Consider the following 11,703-nt stretch of genomic DNA (forward strand, 5'->3'; position numbering starts at 1 on the left):
CCACAACAAACAGACTTGCATTGATTGTTTGGGTTGTGACGTATTTTTCAAGAAATAAAATATACTTGTATATTTCTGGTTTGGTTTTGAAAAAAAAAATTGTAGATGTCACATCGAAATCCTTGCTTGAAGTTTTCAATTAGATTTCAAACATCTTTTACAGTTTACAAAGTATAAAGAAAGCCATGCCCTAACAACTCATTTTTTTTATATTTGGTGCATTTTCAAGTTTTTTTTTCATAACATTCCTTATGAAAGTCCATGATTACATGTTTCAATCAGATTTCAGATATTTCATACGTTTTTAGAGTAAATAGGTGCAATTTTGAAACTTTTTTTTCCAGTGGATGCCATTTGAAATCCAAGCCTAAATACAAGAGCTTTAAGAAGTATGTCTACCAAATTAACCCTATTTTTGAGATAATGAAGTACAAAGTGATCCATGAATGCACTCTAAAGCAGACCTTTATACTTATATTGAATTTCAAAATGTGCAATATTGTGTCCGAATGATTAGTTGTGTCATTAATGAACTGTAAGTCTCTATTGTGTCAATAACTAATATTGTGTGCATACTTGCAGAGTTTAATTGTCTGTGGTTGTATCATGCTGCATTTGGCAAAGCTTTTTTTTATTTTAACTAGGACACATTCTTGTATTGTAGGGTTTCACATTTTCTTTCAATTTGTTTAATTGCTGAGGAGTTTTCTTCACCTATGTATGTTATGGCGAAAGTTATAACATTCACATTAGTTAATTAAAATTTTATTTGGACTTTACCTGAGTACCTACATATTTAGACAAAATGTTGCACTTGTCTCTATTACTATGTGCATGCATCATAAATAAAACATGTTTATATACTAGTAAACTTAGTTACATCTTCCAGTGACAATATTCTTGTAGGATTTAGGGGGCAGGGATTTGATGTCAGATAAGAAATTTATGTAGCACAAGCACAAATATTTAGTTTTAATTCAGAAGCAACTGAAATCAATATTTCATTTTGAAAAAAATGCCTTGTTTAGTAATTGTGGAAACATAGAATCATTATTATTCTACTTTTCATTGGAGGAGTAAAATATTCCTTTCAGGAATTTGGAACATTTTTAAAAGATCACTCTCCCCTTGCTAATAAAATGGTTAATGCTTCATAGATTGAACAAAGACAGAATAATAAAACATTAGACATGGTCCATTTTACAAATCATTTTTGTGCATCAATGCCAAAAACATCATTCTGTACAAAAACATTGTGATTTTAGGATTTGAGAACCAACACAAATATTAGCTGTTTCAATTTGCAGATATACAAATGTACATGTACATGTATATATAACTTTTAATTGTTTGATACAACTGACACATCATAGGCCCCACTTAGCTCCAATACAACAGGTATATCCTTTTTAATGTGTTTTTTTTTGCCACATTTCATGTTTATTCCAAGAATTCTGAGAAATAAACCCCCAAAACATATAAAAATAGCACGTTTTACAAAAATGTGACCTCTTTTATAAGTTGCGGTCAAGTTCTGGAATTCAAAATAAAGGAGTTTTTTGACAATTTTGATATATATGCCATCATTCCGACAAGTTTCGGTTAAATCCAACAACTTTTGATCCGGCAAATTGGATTCAAACACACCCACTGTGAGCCTTGCTTAACCACCTTCTTAAAAGCAAAAATCTGAAAAAGACCACTTATTTAAAAACTTCTCTAACTTTTTTGTAAACAAAGATTATCTCAAAAACTAAAGTGGTAATTATTCTTAGAGATAATTATGTTTTCAGCTATGGGGACTGCTCATCCTGCTTCAGGGATTCCATGGTGTGTGGTGGAACAGAAACAAGTAACTGGTGGTTGCGATCCTACTACCTCAGCTGCTATAACATCACTGTGCTAAAAATGGACAAAACAGACAAAAAATTAGTCACTGAACTGGTAAAGATGATACTAAGTGAAGAAGCAACCAATAGTATGGAAATGTATCACACGACGAACAAGAATGAAGGTTTCCACCATGCACTGAGTGTAAGCCAACCTAAAAATGTAACCCATAGTAAAAATATGGAGGGGAGGTTACAATCTGCAGTACATCACAACAACAACATGCCTGGTACATTAGCCATAAAAAAGCAAGAATTTGGGAATACAGATTTCAAATGACTGTAACACTTTCGTTGAAAAGATGGACAAAGACTTTGTTTACCACCAGCAATATGAAAAACGTACTGAGGTAAAAAAAAATCAACGACCGTCAACAGATAGCTCAAAACATGGAAGATCACAAGGCCTACAAAGAGCACAACAAAAAGAGACCTGATTACAAAAAGAGCCAACTAGATGCTGTACCAGGATTGCTGCAGCACAGCAATTACTGCAAAAAGAAAATGCCCCAGTGATGAAAGAAGAAAATCAAACATAAAGGTTCTTTTAAGGACAACCTAAATCTTTCAAAAAGATTCTTAGTTGATGCAAAAAAAAATAAAAAATAAAATAAACAAAGACAGTCTTCCCCTAGCCAGGCCTCCCCCTCCCTTAATATTGTCAAAAATACCTAAATCATTGTCCGTCATCCTGAGGGCTACTACACACGGTTGCAATGGGGCAATGTGACCAACACATTCCCCTTTTGACACACATATCTGCCTACTGTTGTTAAAGCCGTGAGGCTCTAACACCAAATGGGTAACATTAATGCACCTAGTGTTGTGGCACAAGTGAGAAACATCAACTGCAGGTAAATAAACAGATTGATGCTCTATCATGTATGCTAGCCTGTGCACATAAACTGATTTCCACCCAATGGCACAAGGAAATCTACAATTTATGATCCCATATTTGCAATTGGGTGTTGAAGTTCCTGTCCATATAATACATTCCCTGTTCTCTCCAGGGGCTGATTTATCTTGTAGCTTTGTTCTGTTTTTTTGGTAAAATGCCTCCATTTTTCTAAAATGAACTTTTTCAGCATGGTTGTATAGGAATTTACCCCTAAACTTCAATTGGAAACCCCCCTCTGACAAAAAAATGTGAAAAAAATTAAAATCTAATCCAATTTCCCCCAAAATAGCCAAAATTTCACAGAATTTCAGAAAAAATAAACTTCTTCTTACATATTGCAGTACCAAAAGACATTATCTACACAGAAATATAAAAAATATACAAAAATAATCAGTACTGGAGCAATAACAGCTGATTTTATATGTAAACACACTCCTCTATTAGTTGCGGTCAAGTTCTAAAATTCAAAATAAAGAAGTTTTTTGACAATTTTGATATATATGCCATCATTCTGACAAGTTTCGGTTAAATCCAACAACTTTTGATCCGGCAAATTGGATTCAAACAAACTCACTGTGAGCCTTGCTTAACCACCTTCTTATACTAGAAAAAAGCAAAAATCTGAAAATGACCACTTATTTAAAAACTTCTCAAACTTTTTTGTAAACAAAGATTTTCTCAAAAACTAAAGTGGTAATTATTCTTAGATAATAACAAAATATCAGTAATAAAAGCTGCTTTAAGAAAAACACTTATTAGAAAATAAGTATGAATTATCTAATTCTTAATATGGTAAAAATATGGAAAAAAACACATTTACAACAAATAAAAGCAATTTTTAAAGTAATTCTTTGATATAAAAAAGTATTAAATTGTATTAATAAAATAAAGACATGATACAAAAACCAGAAACAATTCACAAATTGGGGACAAAATGATTATCCCCTGTGTAAATAAATATTTTCACAACAGCTGATTTGACCAAATATTCAAAGGCTCAGGATTTAGAAGTTCACAACTTGTTGGCTTGCTCTACAGGACATTTGCATAATTTGACAATTTATTTTGACAAAATGAAAAGAAATTGACTTTTTCTTTATGTTTTTAATAAAAAAAGATAGTTTTATCACATTTTGTTACATTTAGACAGAAAAATGATGAAAAAAGTAAAAAAAACATGCCAAAATTATTTATTTTTTTAAAATAAAATTCAGGAAGGCAAATCAAGAACATGTTTTTAAATAAAACCACTAAGAAAATTTCTAAATCAAATATATTTTTTCCATTTCACAGATTTTGCACACCATATCTGATTTCTATTGATGTTTCTTTGATCCCCCCTGCACTCAGAGGGGTTATCCCAGAATCCTATTAGAGTTAATTTATCTGATAAAAGAAATAAAAGACTTCAACCTGAGCCTTTCTAAGACTAAACAAACATAAACAGCATAAAAAAAATACGATCTAAATTAGCAAAAGAACTGAAAAGTATATAATGTGGCCATTTGAAAGCAAAAATCACATCAAAATTTGGTGCCAAGACTGACTGCAAAAATATTCCAAGATGTTTGCTCCTGGCAATCCTCCACACAACAAAGGTAAAACTGGTCTAAAGAGGAGGTCTACACCTAAGAATGCTGGATGGTACAAGAAAAGTCATACTCCATGGTTGAAAGGTCTTGTGTTTGAGAATGCAGTTTCACCAGATGAAGATAATTCAAAACTTACATCTGAATGAATTTGCAAGATCACCAACAAGACGATAAGCATGTTGAAGCTGATACAGAAGAACCGCATACCATTGGCAGTGACAGCTGTTCCCAGTTTGGAAATGATGATGATCCTGCTGTTGATAATTCTCAGAAGATGATATTGCAACCACTTTACCTGAAAAGAGACGAGACACAGACAACAATAAGTTCAAATTCTCATATCATTGATGAAGAACAGATGTTTGCTCTGTTTAACTCAGCATACGAGCAACACAGATTAACTCTACGTACCTGCAAGAAGCCTCAGATGGAATCCCATACCATTAAGAAATGGGGTTGTGGTGCTATGCGCAAACTTAAATGCAAGAAATGTTGGTTTGTGTCCAATGAAGTAGTGAAGCTCTACAAAGAAATTGAAAACAACAAGACGGGACCGAACATATTCAAATGTTGGATTGGCATCAGTGGGCTTAGACAGTCCAATAGGAAACAGGAAGACACAAGAGATTTTGGCCCGTTTCAATGTTCCACCACCTAGCAGAAGTAGCATGCAGAGAAACTCAGACAGAGTAGCAAAGGAGATGATAGACCTGAATATAGAAGACATGAAGGAGAAAACAGAACTAGTAAAAGCTGATAACAGAAGCAAGGGAAAGCCTGAAAATCTTGTAGATTTGACACTAGATGGTCGATATCCTGGTTCAAGCCGCTCAAGCCGAAAAAAAAACCAGGGCTTAACGCTTCTCATTCACAAATGTTGGAGATAAAGCAAAACACAGACAGAAAATATATAATTGTTGCAGTGTCCCAAAACCTATTATGTTGGAAGGGAGCATGGTTATGAGGACTTGGTTTTGAAGTAGTGTGTTCCGGAGACCATGAAGGATGTATTGCATCTCATAAAAGATTGGCACTTGTGTCAGAATATGAGATGGGAAAGGATGTAGGAAGCCAACTAGCACTACAGGGTATTTTAATTCGGTATGCTACTACTGATGGAGATGCCAGGTCGGCGCAGGGAGTTGAAGATGCTATCCAAGCCTTGGTACCTTTGTGGGAAGTGCAGAGACTTGCTGACCCGGTGCACCTGAGCCAACATCAGTTTCGTACAGGATTACGTGCCGAGTTTAGTGAGACCATGGTCCACGGTAAAACAAATATGGAAAATAAAGAATTGAAACAGAAATTTAGCCTTGATTTGAGATGTCGATGTTCGATGATTTTAAACGAACTTATGAATGATCATGAAAGAAACATAGAAAAAATTGGTAAAATTTTACCTGCAATTGTAACTGCTACACTAAAGTGCTATGATGGGGACTGCTCATCCTGCTTCAGGGATTCCGTGGTGTGTGGTGGAACAGAAACAAGTAACTGGTGGTTGCGATCCTACTACCTCAGCTGCTACAACATCACTGTGCTACAAATGGACAAAACAGACAAAAATTACTGAATTGGTAAAGATGACACTAAGTGAAGAAGCAATCAATAGTATGAAAATGTATCACACGATGAACAAGAATGAAGGTTTCCACCATGCACTGAGTGTAAGCCTACCTAAAAATGTAACCCATAGTAAAAATATGGAGGGGAGGTTACATTCTGCATTTCATCGCAACAACAACAGGATGGTACATCAGCCATAAAAAAGAGAAAGAATCTGGAAATACAGATTTCAAATGACTGTAACACTTTCGTCGAAAAGATGGACAAAGACTTTGTTTACCACCAGCAATATGAAAAACGTACTGGGTTAAAAAAAAATGACGACTTCAACAGATAGCTCAAAACAAGGCCTACATAGAGCACAACAAAAAGAGACCTGATTACAAAAAGAGCCAACTAGATGCTGTACCAGGATTGCTGCAGCATGGCAATTACTGCAAAAAGAAAATGCCCCAGTGATGAAAGAAGAAAATCAAACATAAAGGTCCTTTTAAGGACCACCTAAATCTTTCAAAAAGATTCTTAGTTGATGCAAAAAATAAAAAATAAAATAAATAAAGACTGCCTTCCCCTAGCCTGGCCTCCCCCTCCCTTAATTTTGTCAAAAATACCTATGTCATTGTCTGTCATCCTGAGGGCTACTAAACATGGTGGTAATGGGGCAATGTGACCAACATATTCCCCTTTTAACATGCATGTCTGCCTACTGTTGTTAAAGCCGTGAGGCTCTAACACCAAATGGGTAACATTAATACAGCTAGTGTTGTGGCACAAGTGAGAAACATCAACTGCAGGTAAATAAAGAGATTGATGCTCTATCATGTATGCTAGCCTGTGCACATAAACTGATTTCCACTCAATGCCAATGGCACCAGGAAATCTACAATTTATAATCCCATATTTGTCATATAATACATTCCCTGTTCTCTCCAAGGGCTGATTTATCTTGTAGCTTTGTTCTGTACTTTTGGTAAAATGCCTCCAATTTGCTAAAATGAACTTTTTCAGCATGAGTGTGTAGGAATTTACCCCTAAACTTCAATCTGAAACCCCCTTTGACAAAAAAATTTGAACAAAAAAATTGAAATCTAATCCGATTTCCCCCAAAATAGCCAGAATTTCACAGAATTTCAGAAAAATAAACTTCTTCTTACATATTACAGTAACCAAAGGCATTATCTACACAGAAATATAAAAAAATACAAAAATAATCAGTACTGGAGCAATAACAGCTGATTTTATATGTTAACACACTCCTCTATTAGGTACGAGGACACAATTAATTTTCACACCGAGTTAATTATAGCATTTGTCAAATTAAAACAAAAAACTACCGCTTCAAATCAATGCAATTTTGGGAGCTGAATAAACCATCTTACCTGAAACTTCCATAAAAAAATTACCAATTTTCACCATCATTTTTCAATTTTAACTACCTGAACACAGAGACCCCCTCAAATTTGACCCAAAATGGCTTCCAAAGGCCATAAAGTTGACCTTTTCTAACCTCACCAAAATCACACCCTATATGTATTTTTTATTAATTCAAGACATCTATTAAATTATTTCCATTATTCTTCTTTCAGTTGAACCAAAAAAGAATAATAAATTCTAAAGGTAAGGTTGTCTAAATAATTTAAAAAAAAATACCGTATTAAAATAGGAACTATATTCGTATACAAGGAATAGCTAAGGGCAGATAATTGTGATCTCGTACCTTAAGCTGATGTTTGGTTTGTGAAACTGAAACTACCATCTTGAGAAACAGATCATGTTTACGTTTTGTTCTGCTGATTTTTACCGAAATTACTTGCCTTGGACTGAGCAAATTTTCTAAAATAAAATTTTTGGGACTTTTTTTTTCTACACGCTTACAGATATCGAGCTGGTATTTGGTATGTAACTTTACCATGATGAGTATCTATAGTTTTTGTTCTGCTCCGCTGACTTTTACCAAAATTACAGGCCTTCGAATTAACAATTTCTTTTAAATCAACAGTTTTCAGGACTTTTTGTCTCAACATATTGAGCTGATGTTTGGTATGTGAGTTCACAGTGTATCATGATCAGTTACAGATCAAGTTCATGTTATGTTGAGATTTTCTATAAGGCCCCTGAATTTTTTTTAAAATACTTTTAATTTGAGTCATATTTGTGGATGTGTGGGGTATATTAGCACACTCACTAAGGTTCTTTGTATTAAAAAGTGTCTGTTATAGACAGGTATTCAGGTTCAGTTAAGACAGGTTTAAGTGTTCTGTTTTAGATATAAAAATAAAAATTTCACTGTAACTTATTAGTGTTCTTTGTTAAATACTAAGGTCATTAGTTCACTGATAACAGATTAGTGTTTAGTATTAGATATTAAGGTCATTCGTTCACTTGTTACTGATTTTATGCATGGAAGTACAGCGTTCTTATTCTTGTTCTTCTTTTTCAGGACATTTGTATCTCTAGTGGCATTGAAGAATTTGTCAAATGGAATCAAAGTCTGTTTTCATCTCAATTGTTCCATGTTCATCTTGACTGTGTATATATCATCTTCCAGTACTATGTGCATAGGGCTGTTTGAGATTATGGCATTTCATCATCATCCGTAGATTCAGCAACTGGGGACCTACCATAGAATTTCTACTCTTCAATCTTCCAGAATGGATTTCAACTCCCCCTTTCTAAAGACAAATGTAAGATCAGCTTGACCTCTTGAGTATTCTAAAATATATTTAGGCCTTCCTTTTTTAAGAACGGCCTAACCGCCTTTTTTAAGACCAGCCTAACCTTTTTTTTCAGACCATCCTAATTCTCTTTTTTTAAGACCAGCCAAAACCTCTTTTTTAAAGGCCAGCCTAACCCTCCTTTTTTAAAACCAGCCTGACCTTTTTTCTTTTTTTTTTTTTGGGGGGGGGGGTTTGAAATATAACCAGTTAGGATCATCTTGTTACATGTCTGATGTATTTTTTCAGTGTAATAAACTCAGAAGTGATTAAGGCTTTCCAAATCTGTAGGGTTTAGGCCATTTGATATGACAATTTACATTACAATTCACATATTACACAAACAAACAGTGCAACTAACTAACAATCTGTGCCATTAACTCAATTAGCTACTAAATGAACAGTCAATTTCAGTAATTTTTTCTTGAGAACACAACTGAAACTCTCACATGTTTCAAAAACCTGAGTCAGTTTTTACTAGTTTCAGGTTTTGGGCAAGCTGTTTAAGGCACAAAATGAACTGACGAAGGAATGTCGCAATATTTTTTTATCTATGAGCATTATTTTATTAAAACTACATAGTGAGAAATCTATCTAAACCTATATATTTCAAATTTAAAACTGGCTCGGTTCAGACTTGTATTACACTGATATAAAGATCTTTTAAAAAAATGTTCGGTATAGACAGGTTTCACCGTATATGAAACCATCTTAATTTTGTGCCAAACTCTTTTTTAATGTGAAGTGAAAACTTTCTTGAATTACCTCCCTTAGACCATTTTTTAGCTTCTCTCAAATTCACTCTTAATATTTATAGTCATAATATTTGAAAACTTTTTTCACAACCCAAAGGAAACTGAGGACCAACACTATATCCATTTTAGGCACTGAATCTTTTTAATACTGAAGGTATAGGGGGTGGGGTCGGATAATTTGGAGAAAAGTAATTTTCAAAATTTAAGCCATTTTTAGCTCACCTGGCCAAAGGCCATGTGAGCTATTGCCATCACTTGGCATCTGTTGTCGTCGTTAACAATTATACACAACTCTTCTCCTCTGAAACTACTTGACCAATTGAAACCAAACTTGGTATGAATGTTCCTTGGGGTATCCTGCATAGATCTAATGTGGGGATTTTTGATTCGTCCAAAAACATTGCCGCTGTTACTAAAACAAGAACATAGGGGTCAGTTTTTCACATATATCTCCTGACCCAGCACTCCACAGTATTGTAGAACTGCCTAATTTTGGTCTTGTAATCTGATGCTTTGTAACATTTATCACTTTTAAAAATTGTCAAGCATCTGTAAATCTATATATCTAGAAATAGCTCAAGCCAAGGCCTTCAGGATGCAGTAAAAATTTTCTGGAAAAAAAATACCCACAGCATATAGGGTTACCATAGAAACCATGCAAAAATATGCGAAAATTTGCAAAAAAGTTCATAAAATCAGGTTTAAAAATATCAAATTTCCCGCAAAATATCTGAAATTTGTATTTCAATCCCTGAAACTGTTCAAACTTTTCCCTTCAAAAACCCCTTCCTCATATGGGCATCGCCGGTTAGATTTTGAGCTATTTCACTTTGTAATCCACTTATTAAATTTAGCATGGTAAAAAATTGACTTACTTTCACTTTCACAATGAAGTCAAATTGTCATTGAAAAAAAGCGCAAAGGAAATTTTGTTTTCATTTAAACAAAGACATACAATTGTTTATTTATGTGTTTCATTTAAAGCAAAAAAAACAAAAAACAAAAAACAAAACAAAAAAACAAAAAACAAAAAACAAAACAAAACAAAACAAAAACAAAAAGGAAAATATTGTTTTTAAAAACCAGGAAAAGAATATTTTTCAGGTAAACATGTGAAGATAAAAGGTTGTTTGAAATATTTCCTAAAATGATAGTAGCCTCATGAAGATTTTTTTTTGAATATTCATATTTGGTCATTAAATAAAATTAAGAGATTGCTTTGTTAAATAAAGACAGGTCCGATAGCACGTGATACTGGTTTTTTTAAGGGAGCTCAACCCAGCCCTGGTATCACTGTGTACGTTTTTGGATAATAAAGAGTAAAAAGTTGATATCTTTATTTACCAGGTACGTGAACAATTTAAATTTGATATTTTATTTCCAACTTTTATAATTAGAATTTTAGAAGTAAAGTTTTTAGTTGAAGTTCCATTTAAAGCAACTAAGTAAATATAAATAATTAAATTCTTATTTATCAAAATAAATAAACGAAAAAGTATATTAATTAAATAAATAAAAGTATAAATAGTATTACGCTTATATTATTAAAAAAATATATTTTGATCATTACTTGTGTACGTTTAGGACAATAAAGAGTAAAAACTTGATATCTTCATTTACCAGGCCAGCCTCGAAAGCATGCAGTGTCCGATGGGCCACGGACACAAAACAAAAATAAACGTATGCCAGAGTCACAGCAAGAAAATACCACCACCTCTCCACCAGACTTTACCATTAACTAGTTTTCCCCAAACACCAAAATGTCACTCGAAAAGGAAACTATAGTGACTGTCCATAAAAACGTGTCGGAGGGGGAGAATAATAAGGCAAGAACATATTTTTTCAATAGTAAACGTTCATCTTCAAGTATTTAAAATATTTAAAAATAATAGTCATAAAATTAAATATGGAATGTATTGCACGTTTTTATTACTGCGAATAATACAATTTAATTGAATTTGCAATAATTTCAGCTCACATTATGGAATGATTTTGAACTTTATTGTTGCATTTTTTTTTCTCAAAATCGTAATATTTAATGTATGCATAAAAAGTTTCTGCATTCTAGAATTTAATTATGTATAGGAAAATTTCATCTGAATTAAAGTAAAAATTTTGGGCTATCTTTAAGGTTTATTGTATCTACCCTTTACAGTAACAAATATTGTTTTACTATATTAACCTTGACCATACGATTTCATCCTCGAGGCTGTGCTGACTGTATCTCCGAAAAGGCAGTATTTTGGCATCTTCTTTCCAACAACTCATACAGGGCATACAGGCCCTAGA

General features: G+C 33.4%; 1 long non-coding RNA gene across 1 annotated transcript; it reads right to left on the reverse strand.

Annotated features, from left to right (window-relative positions):
- Positions 1-749: 749 nt before the first annotated feature.
- On the reverse strand, positions 750-7,420 carry LOC148597008 (uncharacterized). Its single transcript, XR_015919035.1, has 3 exons — positions 7,325-7,420; positions 5,780-5,919; positions 750-1,902 (listed from the first exon to the last, which is right to left on the reverse strand). It is a non-coding gene; the product is annotated as an uncharacterized LOC148597008 (long non-coding RNA).
- Between the last annotated feature and the right edge of the window lie 4,283 nt (positions 7,421-11,703).

The sequence above is a fragment of the Perna viridis genome, chromosome 15 (assembly GCF_037379345.1).
Source record: "Perna viridis isolate PV_CMFRI_1.1 ecotype Kerala chromosome 15, ASM3737934v1, whole genome shotgun sequence".
NCBI lineage: Eukaryota > Metazoa > Mollusca > Bivalvia > Mytilida > Mytilidae > Perna > Perna viridis.